The sequence below is a fragment of the Corvus moneduloides genome, chromosome 13 (assembly GCF_009650955.1).
Source record: "Corvus moneduloides isolate bCorMon1 chromosome 13, bCorMon1.pri, whole genome shotgun sequence".
Taxonomy (NCBI): domain Eukaryota; kingdom Metazoa; phylum Chordata; class Aves; order Passeriformes; family Corvidae; genus Corvus; species Corvus moneduloides.
Window position 1 is genome coordinate 15,583,729 of NC_045488.1, and position 12,760 is coordinate 15,596,488.

A 12,760-nucleotide genomic window follows, 5' to 3' on the forward strand; every position below is an offset into this window, starting at 1 on the left:
AGAGCGGAAGAGAAGGAAGGCGGAGACTTGTGTTCGGTACACACTCTTTGAATCAAGCTTACCTTCTCCACCACTGCATGAACAGTTAAAACATGAAAGCCACACTTCCCTAGTCTGTTACTTTTAAATGTTATCCAGGCTCTTTAGTCAAAAGTCTTAGCTTCCAGATTTTCCGCAGACAGTGAGCTGCAGGAATTTGCTAGCTTTTTTTAAACTTCAAAGCCTTGCACTTCAAAGACCCTACATTTTTTTTTCCTCAAGCCTCATGCCCCACCCTTTGCAAAAAAAAAGTCAGTTTGGGACTCTGGAAATGCCACACTTGGAAGCTCACATACGTCTAAGAATCAACATCACAGCTACAATCTGCCCAGAGGGGAGTAATGAGATGGGCACACACACAAGTGGCTGGCCCCAAACCCAGGCTGTATCAAGACTTCCTACACCAGAACACGGAATCACCACTCCTCAGAGCCGAGTTTGAGAACCAACTCAAACACTTCGAAATTATCCATGAAGTTGCAAGGCCTTGCAGGTTTGGTTTAACTTCCAAGCTTTTTGTTGACTTTGGAAGTTGTAAAACAAATCCCAAGCTTTCCCCGTCTGGGGTTGCTGTACAAGCTGTGTTTGCAGCCTGCTGGGAGGAACACGATGACTTGACAGGAAGAAGAAAGAAGAAAGTTTTGTGCTGGAATGCCAGTGCCTCCTCTGCTGCCAGCTCACAGGGCCAGCCAAGGGAGAGATACCCATGCTCCCAGGCACAGAAGCTTGGCAGATCCTTCAAAAGAAATGATCTAGTGCACTTTCCTCCCTGCATGAGAGGAGTTGCTCTCAGGAGCTGAGGGTTTGAAAGCAGCCACGCACTCCCCAGCTTTTGCAACCTTCCCAAAAGACTGGGTAAGGGATTGTTTCCCCTTAACGTGCCCTCGAAGGCAGCTGTACTGATTAACTGAGTGAGCAAACAAGAGGCAGGCCTGGAAACAGGAACCTGGTGCAGGGTGGGTCTGCACAAACAACAAGACTGGGTGAATAAATCAGGTCTGGCTGTTGGCTTCCCTGCAAGAAACCTTCCATTAAGGCTCTGGATATTTTTGGACCCCACCTGTCTATTTTTAGGAGGGATAATTAATGCTGAAGGAAATAAGGAAAAAAGTCAAGTTTTAAGTCTAGGAATGGAAAATTTGTTATTCTCCACAAAATCACTATGATTAAGATCTAAAATGGAAGAGTTGTATTTCAGGAATAAAAATATGCTACAAGTCACTGTAAAAATTGCATGTTCATGGTGTTTGCTAAGAGAGGGGAAGCTTTTCAAGGAGACAGCACTTCACTTAACTACTATTAAATAGGAGTAAAGGCACAGCTGAATGGCCAGCTTTAAATCGCAGCTGTGCTGTGGCTGTGTTTTTAGCTAGGTCTGAGCTGTGCTCAGGCTCCCATTTCTCTCTCTGTGATCAGGCTTTGGGAGAGGCCAGCTGGGACCTGAGAACATGCCCAGGCCTGTGCATGAAGTTACATAGTGAGACAAAAATCACAGCCAAGCTATGTAGCACCCTCACCAGGTCCTTCAAATAATCTGCCTAAAGTACAGGGCCAGAAAAGTGGCTTTATGAACTGAGATAGGAGATCCTTTGAAAAAAACCCCCACCCTATTGGATACAGAAGCTGAAATGTGACAGAAAATGTGTGCAATGCTTTTAAAATTCTGTTATTTTACTGATATCGATGGTTTTTATATCCCTCAGCCTTACAACTTAGGCTTCTACCAGTGTTCATGTTACCATAGAAGAAAAAAGCTTTTCCTAGGTCATCTTCTGTTGGTGTGCTCACATCCCACTGCACTCCAAACAGCAGCTGCTTCAGAGCAGGGCCTCCTTGCTTGCCTGCTCAGCCTCTTCTGCACAGCACCTTGCAATCAACACACACAGGGATGGATGGCATCCTTGCCCTGCTCCAAGGGAAAACACTGGCTCTCTACTATCCAGTTGCAATTTACATTCAGTGTTACATATACTGTAGGGGTCACCTCAGTCTGGACTGAGCCCAGCTTGTAAATTCCTGACAGCACAGGGAACATTTGTGTGAGACACCTGACACAATTGGAACATGTTGGGGGCAGCGGTCAGGATCTAAAGCTGTACCTTCCTTTGAGGTGCCTCGAAAAAGACTTGCTTTGGGACATATGACACAAAAATTATCTTTAACTTAGGACTGCCTTTCCTGCAAGCACGACTGTGATCTAGGAAGGGCTATTGCTAGGAAAAATCCCTGGGAATTTTTATTCAGTACTATTCCTAATCATACCTTTCCTGCCTGATAAACACTTGCCCTCATGTCTCTGGTTACACAAAACCTCTTTGCAAACATGCTGGATGAGGATCTATTTATTTTTGAGCTCGGGGAGAGTAAATGTCATCTTCCATGAATAGATAGAACAATTTAAAGAATGAGGACATGCTACAGAGTATCTCTACTAATGAACAGTATTTCTAGTTTTAAAAAGGCTTGCACACGTGACAGGGTAATGAGCATTTCAGCTACTTGGTGCTACCTGCATTTTAGTAAGCACTGTACAGTAAATGCAATGCTGCTGCATTTATATTCTGTATTTGCTTTCAATTATTTTTGATAATAAAATATGACAGCAGTATTGTCCGCAAACCTTAGAAGCCCAGATTCATGAGATGTTTACGCTATAGCTAATGTGCACCTGAGTGCTCTGACAATTTCCTCAAAAAACAAGAGTCACTGTGTGAAGAACAGAAGCCAAAGGCAAAGCAGACTGGCTGCAGTACAGGTTGTATCAGGTATAAAGATCCACAGCCTGTCGTGACTGTGCAGAGCTAAGGCAGAGGCACATCAAACACCTCACAGGCCATCAGACAGCAACAGACTGAATTGCTACCTGGGAAATGAGCTTGGTGAGTTCAGCCAGCTCTCAGGTGACAATGACCAAACAGCAGCCACTGCCATCCACATCTGTGGATACCACACAGGGACACAGACACAGAGCTGACATGAACATGGGTGTTTTCCTCCTTAGCCGCATTCTGCTCCACAGAAAAGATCTAGATGCTGTAGGAGAATCAGTGTTGCCTATAAGCACAGCCCTGGCTAAAAGCCATCTTCCTTCTCGGATGTGTCCCACTCTCAACCCCACAAACTCTTTAGTTCAAATGGCAAATTTATAACACACTTGGTAACACATTAACCAGCCTTCTAGAAAGTGTCTGGGTACTGTATTCAAACCCAGCTAGCATCCAGGAGGAAAATTATCAGAACAAGTTATATGTCAGTTTGTTTTTTTACTTACTAATTAAAATGTATTAATAGCTGGGTCCTTCACTAGCCATTGCCATTTGCTCCACCTCCTTCCTCCTCAAACGATCTAAGTTTTTTATCATAATTGGCAGATGAGGTCTGGGTTCTAATGTCACATTTCAAAGAAACTTGACCATACCACGACTTACAGGCTGTTGAATCTTTTGGAAGAGGCGTGGATGCTTGGGTCTGCCATCCTTTCATTCCAGTCACTCCAACAGTTTTCAGCCTTTGCAGGTATCCTGAAGTCCTGTAGAATGAAGAAAGTAAATTCAGCATTGTTCTGGACAGCACTGAGACATATGGCTTTTCTGTTCCGATGGTTCTGTGACCTTCTTGAGCGAACACACTGACTTAACATTTTTCAGTGCAGAAAGACAGTATTTTGCAAGCATCAAATGGGGCACAGCAGAGGGAGGGCAGGAATCCTTTAGGAATTTCTCCAGCTCAGGGAGCTCAGGTAACTGCCTTGGCCTTTGCTTCAGCAAACAGATTTCTCCTACGCTGCAAATAGCTAAACATTTGGGCAAATACTATAGTTACAGGAATAATAATAATAATATTTTTGTTCTTTTTTTTTTGTCTTAGATTCACAGCACTTTTTAGTGCTGAGTTTTGATTAGCTTTTTAGCAGTCCTGTAAACCATTATTATCAGGTCCCACTGTAGCCCTCTAAGTCCTTCTCCTTGAAGAGGCCTTCATCATCCCTCCTAGGAGGCACATGGCTGGCATGTCAGCCACAGCTTCTACTTCCATTTCAGGATTCTTTTGCCCCTCTTAAGTTCTTCACTCAAGCTCTCCCTGGCCTTTTTCCTGCAATTACTGCCCTCAAGGGGCAGCCCCTGCAATGCCCTCTCCATTTCCAGTGTGTCCCTGCTCTGGGTAACTGTGATTCAGATGCTTTTCAGCGGTGCAATTCCATTGTCACCATTTCTGATGTACACTGAAATTAGACAAGGGAGAATCAGCCTCTACAACAGGTAAGAGAAACTAAATCTTTCCCACAGGACTTGTACTTGCTCTTGATCTGAGGTTTATAGCAATGTTAGGCTGCTTGAACTACTTTCGTTTTGTTTCCTCTGAGGTAACAGTTACAAACAGCTTGATTTCACCAAGTTTCCCAAAACTCCACCAAGTTAGGTGGAGTTTTGGGAAAGGGATTAAATTTTTTATTTAAATGCACTTTATGGCAGCAGCACATAAGGTTGTGCTGAGCCAACTGCCCCCTCCCCCAGGTTTGCAGCAGCCCCTTATCTTTGTCCCTGCTTCTTCCCTGGGCTTCGGGGTCTGTCCAGCATCACCCTGAGAGAGCACACAGAAAGCACAAACAAGAATTCAAGCAAACAGGTACTTTAGAAATAAGTTAATTTTATTGAATAGGCATTGTAGCTTCTCTCAGATTCAAATAATGGAGAAGCCAATTCACACAGATTACAGAGCTATCAGTTACTTTGAGTAATCTTTCATAAAAGAAAGAAATTAAATACAGTTCTGCTATAAAAAGTGCGACAATTATAACTGGAAGTTTTTCAAAACAAAAGCAAGTTTTACTACCTATTGCAAAAATTGGTTTAGTGCTTTAATACTTTACAAAGTAACAATCCAACTGCTAAAAACAGCTCTTACACATCTTTGTCAAAGTATGGATCTGATTAAAAATGACATGTAAATTGAATTTGAATGAAAACTGCATGTAGAAAAGGCTCTCAAGAACTCACACTTTTCACAACAAGAAATGTTCGTTATTCTTTAATGTTAATTAATGCTCCTGTTTCTTTTGAACAGTGGATTTAAATAATATGGCAGTCAGATTAAAAATGATCAATTGTTTTTTTTGCAGACAAAAGTGACTGCAACCAATTGTGTTTTGAAATTATGAATAGGGAGGGGAAATGGGAAAAGATAAATTAATTCCTTTTTGCCTGAAAATGGTCAAACAAGAAACCTGAAAAATAATTTCAGCTTTAAATAAATTTCTGTAGTTTCTATTACATAGTTTATTGAAAGCCTAAATCAATATTTACTAAAAGCGTATAAACTTATAGAAGGCAACAAGAAACTCAGACTGAAAAATGAAAAGGGTGGTAAGACTACGAAGAAGTTGAATTCTCAGCCAACCAAAATCAATGAGACTTACTTATTCCTTATTAACATTTTCTTAAGCCCCAGTGAGAGCCAACTACTTTCTTTCTTTGAAATACAGACTTCAAGTACAAATACATTTATTGTACATTTCTATGGGTTAAAAATGCTGAGTTTACCAGGTTATTAGATAGAGTCACATTACCAGTCTTGATATTTTAAACTTTATATAATTAGCTTTGGTTATAATTGAACAGCGACTCTCAGTTAATGAGTAAATAAACTTCTCTAAGCCAAGGGTGTGATATCTGTGTTACTTTAGTTCTTGTTTTGGGGGACAAGCCACTCCTATATGCAACCTGAACTGAGAAAGCCAAATCTTTATTGGAAAATCTATCATAGTCTTTAAGGACAAAGAGTTGTAGAATTTGTTTAAGAAAGGAGAAGACAAAAAAAAAGTTAGCAATAGGAAAGAAGATGTACAAACAATTTGGGGGGGCATATTGTACAATAGCAACAGTAGAGTTATGATGAATTAACTACATATACCTTTTGTATACAATACTTCAGACTGTCCTTCAAGCTTTGCCCATGTCTGAGAGGCATTGGGTTTTAACAACACAAAGTGTACCAAATAGCAGAATTCATGTAAACAGCAGTGATACTTTCAATGGTTCATTCAGCTTTTTCCATACAAAAATGTTAGTCACAAGAATCAATAAGGAAGAACAAGGCCTCCCAAGGAGAACAAAGTCTTTCAGCCCCACAAGAGACAACTTCAAGGCATTGTGAAAAGTTCATAACAATATTTTATGTCTTAAAATTGAATGCAAAGTAAAACTCGAGATGGATTCCAAAAAGAAAACAAGAGCTCTATGCAGATTTTAAAAACTGCTTCCTAGCTGAATCATGCTAAGCTGGAACTTTACAAACACAGGAGTTAGAGACTAAGAGCAATGGGCTTGGAAAAGACACAGAAGTAATTACTCCTCCCCAGGAAGGAGCACAAACCTAATCTCAATCATTGGGATGGAGTTTTATACAAAGCTGGCCTACAACACCAGGGTTGGGAACTCACAGCTGTTTAGGTCTATGTGGCTAATTTCATCCATTATTTAGTCTAGGCCTAAATCCTGTTTGTTCTCCTTGGTTATGGTGAGTGGGCAGAGTTGGGCACCATGTGCATGCAAAGCTCTCCGAGCGGCTCCGAGGGAAAAGCATTTCTGTACTGTACACACACTGTGCACTATACGAAGACTGTATTTACAGTACTCAGGATCTTAAGAAAATAAACAATAAAACCATTGCCTAATTTTTGTTAGTATTAAAAGTGCACACAATTTGCAAAGTTGAGATGAGTGCTTCTGTCACACCCACATGGCTGTATTTCAATTCATACCTGATTGCAAAGGCCATTTAAAGGAGATGGGCATTCTCTGAGCCTGAGATGCCACATTCTGCTGCTGCATCTCCTGCACATTTTAACCAAAAGCATGGGCAAGAGGCTTTTCATTACTCAAACCTGGAAGCAGATGGCAACAAGGCAGCATTCCACTTCATCTTTACTACAAAGATACTGTTCAGACACCATGGGCCAGAATGAACTGCATCTGTGGTAAAAGCAAGAATGACCAAGAGCTGCTGTTTCAGCTATGGTGGCTATGGCTCTCAGGCTCCTGACATGCTGTCAGGCTTCTGTCCCAAGGGGTTCTAATTTTACTCTGTGGCAAAGCAATTACATGGAATTTACCTTCAAAGGTGGCTTTTACCTTTCAGCAGGGGAAGTGCAACTCCAGTGTAATTCCATGTTCATGTTTATATAGATTCCACATGTGAAAAAAGGAAGAACTGGATAATTAACATACAAGCTTAATCTTTAAACTTCCCTCTCCTTCTCTTTCTAAAGAAATCGTGTTTGGAAGGGGCAAAATGAAGTACACAATGCACATGGGAGCTAGGCACTGTTTAGTTCCAACACTGGATCATATTTTTCCAATCTCAGATGATTCTTCCAATAGAATTTGCTTTAAGAAGGGAAGAGAAGTTCCTTTTCTCCCTTACTCCCGAATAGAAAACCTCTGCAACAAAGTAAGAGGCTACATTAGATGCAGAGATGAATGGCAAAAACATTTCTCTGTTTTCCCAGAATACAGGAAATTTTTCCAAACTTACAGTCTTGACAGGAAATAGGTTTTGATACATGTTAATTATTTTCCCTCCCTTTAGTATTTTGGCGCCCTGGTTACTCCACTAGCTACGATTATCTCTCTTTACTCCATCTCCTCTTTTGACTAAGGTTTCCTGGCAGTGGCACTAACACTTATCAGAGTCAAAATTTTTAAAAGAAAATTTTCTGTTAAGATTACAGGGTATTTAGATGAATATGTCTAGAGACACATAGACTACAGCAGGCTTGAGTGTCCTACAGTCATGGTTAAATGAGGAAGTGGGACAGAGGCTGCATCCAGTTAAGTGACTCTCAGTCCCCAGAGAGTCGTAATTTTAAGGCTGTTTGGAGCACGGTGGCTTTTACCCACATGGCCTGTTCCACAGTGCAAATGTGCATCAGCCATTTCAATTCTCTTGGTACAGTACAGGCATTCAGGTAATGGGAGAGAAACCAGCAACCAGAACAGCATATTCACTTGGGAGGAAAAACCCAACCAGACAAAATAACAGGATCATGATACCCAAGGGAAAAATAAGGTCTTATTTCTCCACTCCAACAGGGGAATACAAGAGCTCCATTAAGAATGCAACAGTTAAACAATTATATGGTGTTTTGGTATGAGGCAAGTCTCTCCATACTCAAATAATAACTTTATGAATAAGCCCAATTATTTGTTCACACATGGAAAATCACTAAAGATAAAATATAAATTCCATTAACTGAAGTGTAGAGTGCTAATAAAGAAAAGACCTGAATATGCATTAGAATAACACTCACTTGATTTTCTGAAGAGGGAGATTTTCTTCTCACAGAAATTGATGCTCAGTACACCTTAAAACCAGCCTATTGATCAGGAGAAGCCCAGATGCACCATCATTAGGCATCCAGATTTGAAAATTTTGGTTGCAGTACATACCTTAATAGTAATTCTTAAACAAACAAACAAATCCCAACAAACTAAACCACAAAAGTTAGGGAATTTAAAAAAATACACAGACTTCTAATTTAACATATGCATTAGTTTGTGATGCCTTTTTTTTGCACAGTTCATCAGTAATTGATATGTACAGTACAAAGAACTATGAAGAAATAAAATCTGAACACTTCAATCTGCAAGAAGCTAATGCATATTTGATACATATTAAAGAGGATGTATCTAGCAATTAGGGATGACATTTCTATGATCTAGAGTGACTTTTTTCCCCGAGATGCTAAATGATTGCATGGGTTATTCATTCTCGATTTTCATTCTGAATGAATAATAAATAGCTGATTCTCTTTTTTTTAAAAAAAAAAAAAAAAAGCAAACTAATCCTACTCCAATGGGTTCAGGGTGTATATTAAGAATGTCCCAAGTCAATTAATATCTCTGCAGAAATGTTTCATTTAGTAAGGAAATTTTCCAGATGAATGTTTATTCAGAAGCTGCTTATAAAAGGGGCTATTGGCAAGGACTGGAAGAGAAGAATTAAATAGAGAGGAACAGTGTTGTACCAAATTATCTAAAGAAAAATTTAAAGCTCTTCAATTTAAAAAAAAATTGTATATTCAACTCACATTAGATACAGATGTGCACAACAGACAGAGCAGTTAGAAACAACAAGTACATTTACAAAGCTTTCTTTTCATGGTTAATTTCTACCAGCATTTCTGAAAGTAACCTACTTAAAATGATGACCCTGTTTATAATAAAGGCGCAAAATATTGCTCTGTAGCATATTTTGAAAATAATATAAAAATAATTTCTATATTACAATTTAAACTTGGCTTGTAAAATTCCAACATAATACAGCCTTAAGTCTACAAATAGAACATACTTACAAACACCTTTGTGTTGTTTTTCTCTCGTTTTTAACAATATAATATTTTAGTCATATACACTGGAAATCCATGTGCAAATTAAAATAGATATTAATATCTGTTACTGAAATAATTTCATTTCTATGCTATAGTTTGGTGATCCTCCACGTAAGCTGCCATTCTCTAAAACAAATACTCTTCACATACACTGACAGAGACTTAAAATACACTAAGATGAAAAGCCATCTACAATCAGCATCAGTTATTTTGCTTCTCTGTACCTATGTTTATCTGAGATTATCATGGTTTCTATTAACATATGGGTTTCCACCTGTGCAAAACACTCACAGTGTTATGAAGACCTTACCCCCTTCACTAGCTTGTACTTTACTTTTGTGCCCAGTTTGCAATATTTTAAATGTCAATGAAGCACCTGATTTAAGGCCCCCAGTACTAATAGGATTCTGTCCACACATTACAGAAGACAGCAAATGTAGCCCAAAGAGGCCTAAGGCTTCCCTCTACTCCTCAAGCAAAATTCTCATCAATTCTCTCCTTGAAAGAGTAACGTCAGACAGCCTGTGCAGAACAGACACTGCCAAAGGCTCAGGCCTTGATCAAAAACATTTAATCTTTTCCTTAACACTTGCTGAACGTTTCTGAAGATAAGCAGTCTCCTTGCTGTCAGGGAGACCATTCACATTGGCAAAGGAGAGCACCAGTGTAGCTGTTTCAGAATCGGGGAGGTGGAGGGCAGTATTTTGTCAGATCTGTGCTGTGCATTTTTGCTATCTACACATTCATCACCCGAGAAGTAGCTGACCCTGAATGTGCCTCTGTGCGAGGAGTGGACACTGCAGCCAGGTGTCACACAGGGCCTGTGCAGCGTGTCCCCAGCGCTTTCCGGGCCAGGCACCACTGCTCACACCTCAGCTCACAGCTCCACAAAGACAACTGAAGGCTCCGCTTGGCCTGCTTAGACTTCTTAAGACACAAGCAACACAAAACTTTTCAAGTACAGCATCTTTCTTTTACTGATGCTCCTAATGTTACCTTTGACTTAGGAAGAAGCAGCTAATTGCTAAAGAAAGCTGGGACAATATTGCCGTTGCATTTTTAGAACAAAAAGTTCACCAACTGTTTTAAAACCCAAAATCTGAAGTTACTTTTGATAACCTACAAAACCTTCTTCTGAACGAGCTGCTTGTTAGCCATATGCTATAATTGATACCTACCTCTGAAAATATATTTGTAAACTCTAACAGTGGTTTATTAACTCTTTATAAAGCATTTTAAATGGAACTTTAATATAAAGCATGACTGAAACCCATTACGTATCACAGGCATTCTCTGTTACAAACAGACCTTTGCATCAGAGTTTAGAACAAAGAAAAAAAAAGCATAATAGGTTCAAGCCTTTTTTAAATTAGAAAAATTGCACATTCACACTTTAAAAGAATTCCAGTTTCCCCCAACTTAAATATCTCCTGGTGATTTTGGATCCATTCTGGGAAGGTGTAGCCTACCTAGTATTTACTCTGTACTGCTGAAATCTGGACTACAGTGATAAATGTTGAATCACTATCTAGGAGAGATGGGAAAAAAGCACATACAAATGCAAAAATGGGTGTGTGCATTGCAGCCACTCGAGCTAACAGAAGGAATGAGCAGGGTCCCCCCAGTGCAAAGCTGATTTCTGTACTTCTGGGACTACGTGGGAACTCTTCAGCTCTGGAGGGTGTAGAGAGAGCAGGTCAGGCACAGGGCCAGCTGGCCTGTGGAGTGCATACACTTCCAATTGTCAGGAAAAATAACCCAAAAGAGCATGTAGTAAACAGAAGAATACATATGAAGGTAATTACCTCTAACATATAGCTAAGGAACGACACAATTTCTTTCAGTGCTGGTGAATGCAACTCATGAGCAGTTGGGAATTCTCTCTAAAAAAATAGGTAGAAAATTTTCTTTTATAGCTACAGTCTTCTTTTAATGGAACAACACTTCTTCAAGAGGGGACACAGTTTCTGCATGTTTGGTCTCTTTAATGCCAGCTATGGCACAACTGCCAGAAATGGCCCAGAAATAGAAAGGTGAAACCTCCCCAACCCCAGTATTACTTATCCGGAAAAAAAGGACAACTACTGGGAAAAGAGGTGAAGATTTTAACTGCCAAATTGCATTGTAGGCCTGCAACTCCTTTCAAGGGACAACAGAATCATGGGATGTTTGAAGAAAACTCTAAAAGAAAACAGCAATTAGAAAATTATTCAAAGATATCCCAACAAAAAGATTTTAAGGAAATAGGCACAACTAAAAAGTGTTCTGTCAGTATTTCATACAACAGGTATTTTAAAGTGAGCAATGCTGAGAAACAAATCCTATGAAAATAGGAAACAACAAAATCTCATGGTAATTGCTTATTTTTACATATGTACTGCTTTTTTCCTCATTCAGAAAGGATGTGACTTACTTAAATATATGGGCTGGTGTGGTTTGTTGTTAATGTAGTATTTCTTAAGCACAACTTTACACAGAAATGATTCTCAGAGTATCACACCCTACTGCTACTCTGATGCCCTAAGAATTCTTAAATATTTCTGTTTTTCTTGGAAGTTTTATCCCGCCTGTTTTCGCAGTTTCAGCAGCAAATACAATCAAGTATATTTAATGTCTTTTAACATAGTCTGGCTTGTTTTAGCACAATTTGCAATCCCAGTTTTCTTTGACAATTAGAACTCAAATGTAATAATCACAACAGCAAAGCAAAACAGGACACTGCTTACCAGTGTATGCAGCAGGAGACACGGGATTTGGAAGATGCTTACCTTAAGGACAGAAGTCACATGGAGCTTTAATACACACCAGTATTTCCCTTTTATGAAGGAATGCAAGTTCAGTAAGATTCAGTGCATGCTCAGTATACAGCAAGGAATATGAAGTACAGGTCTGGATTCATGGAACAGCTAACATGGCAAAGATCCTAACTTTTTATAAGAAGTGGCCAAGGGACTTATTTTGAAACCTCCCATTCAGGAGAAAACCTAAAAATATGGTCAATTTTAAGTATGCGCTCAGTTCTACCAATTTGGAACACTGGAAAAAGCTCATGTGCTTCTTCTGAAAGCCAGGACATGGCAGCAGAATCTTGTGCATCTTTTTTCACAGGCGACTTTAGGCTTGGTTTCAGGGTTAATTAGGATTAACTGTATGCAAGTGAAATGGTGCCACCCATGTCAAAAATTAAAATTGGGCTGCAGCAGAAAAATAATCAGAAACAAAGACTCTTTGGCAAAGAATCTTTCCTGTGTGGGCCAGAAAAGTGTTATTCCTTAATGAGGAAGGCAGAACTCCTGTTCTGCACCTTGAGGTGGCAGTCAGCAGTCCTGAAGG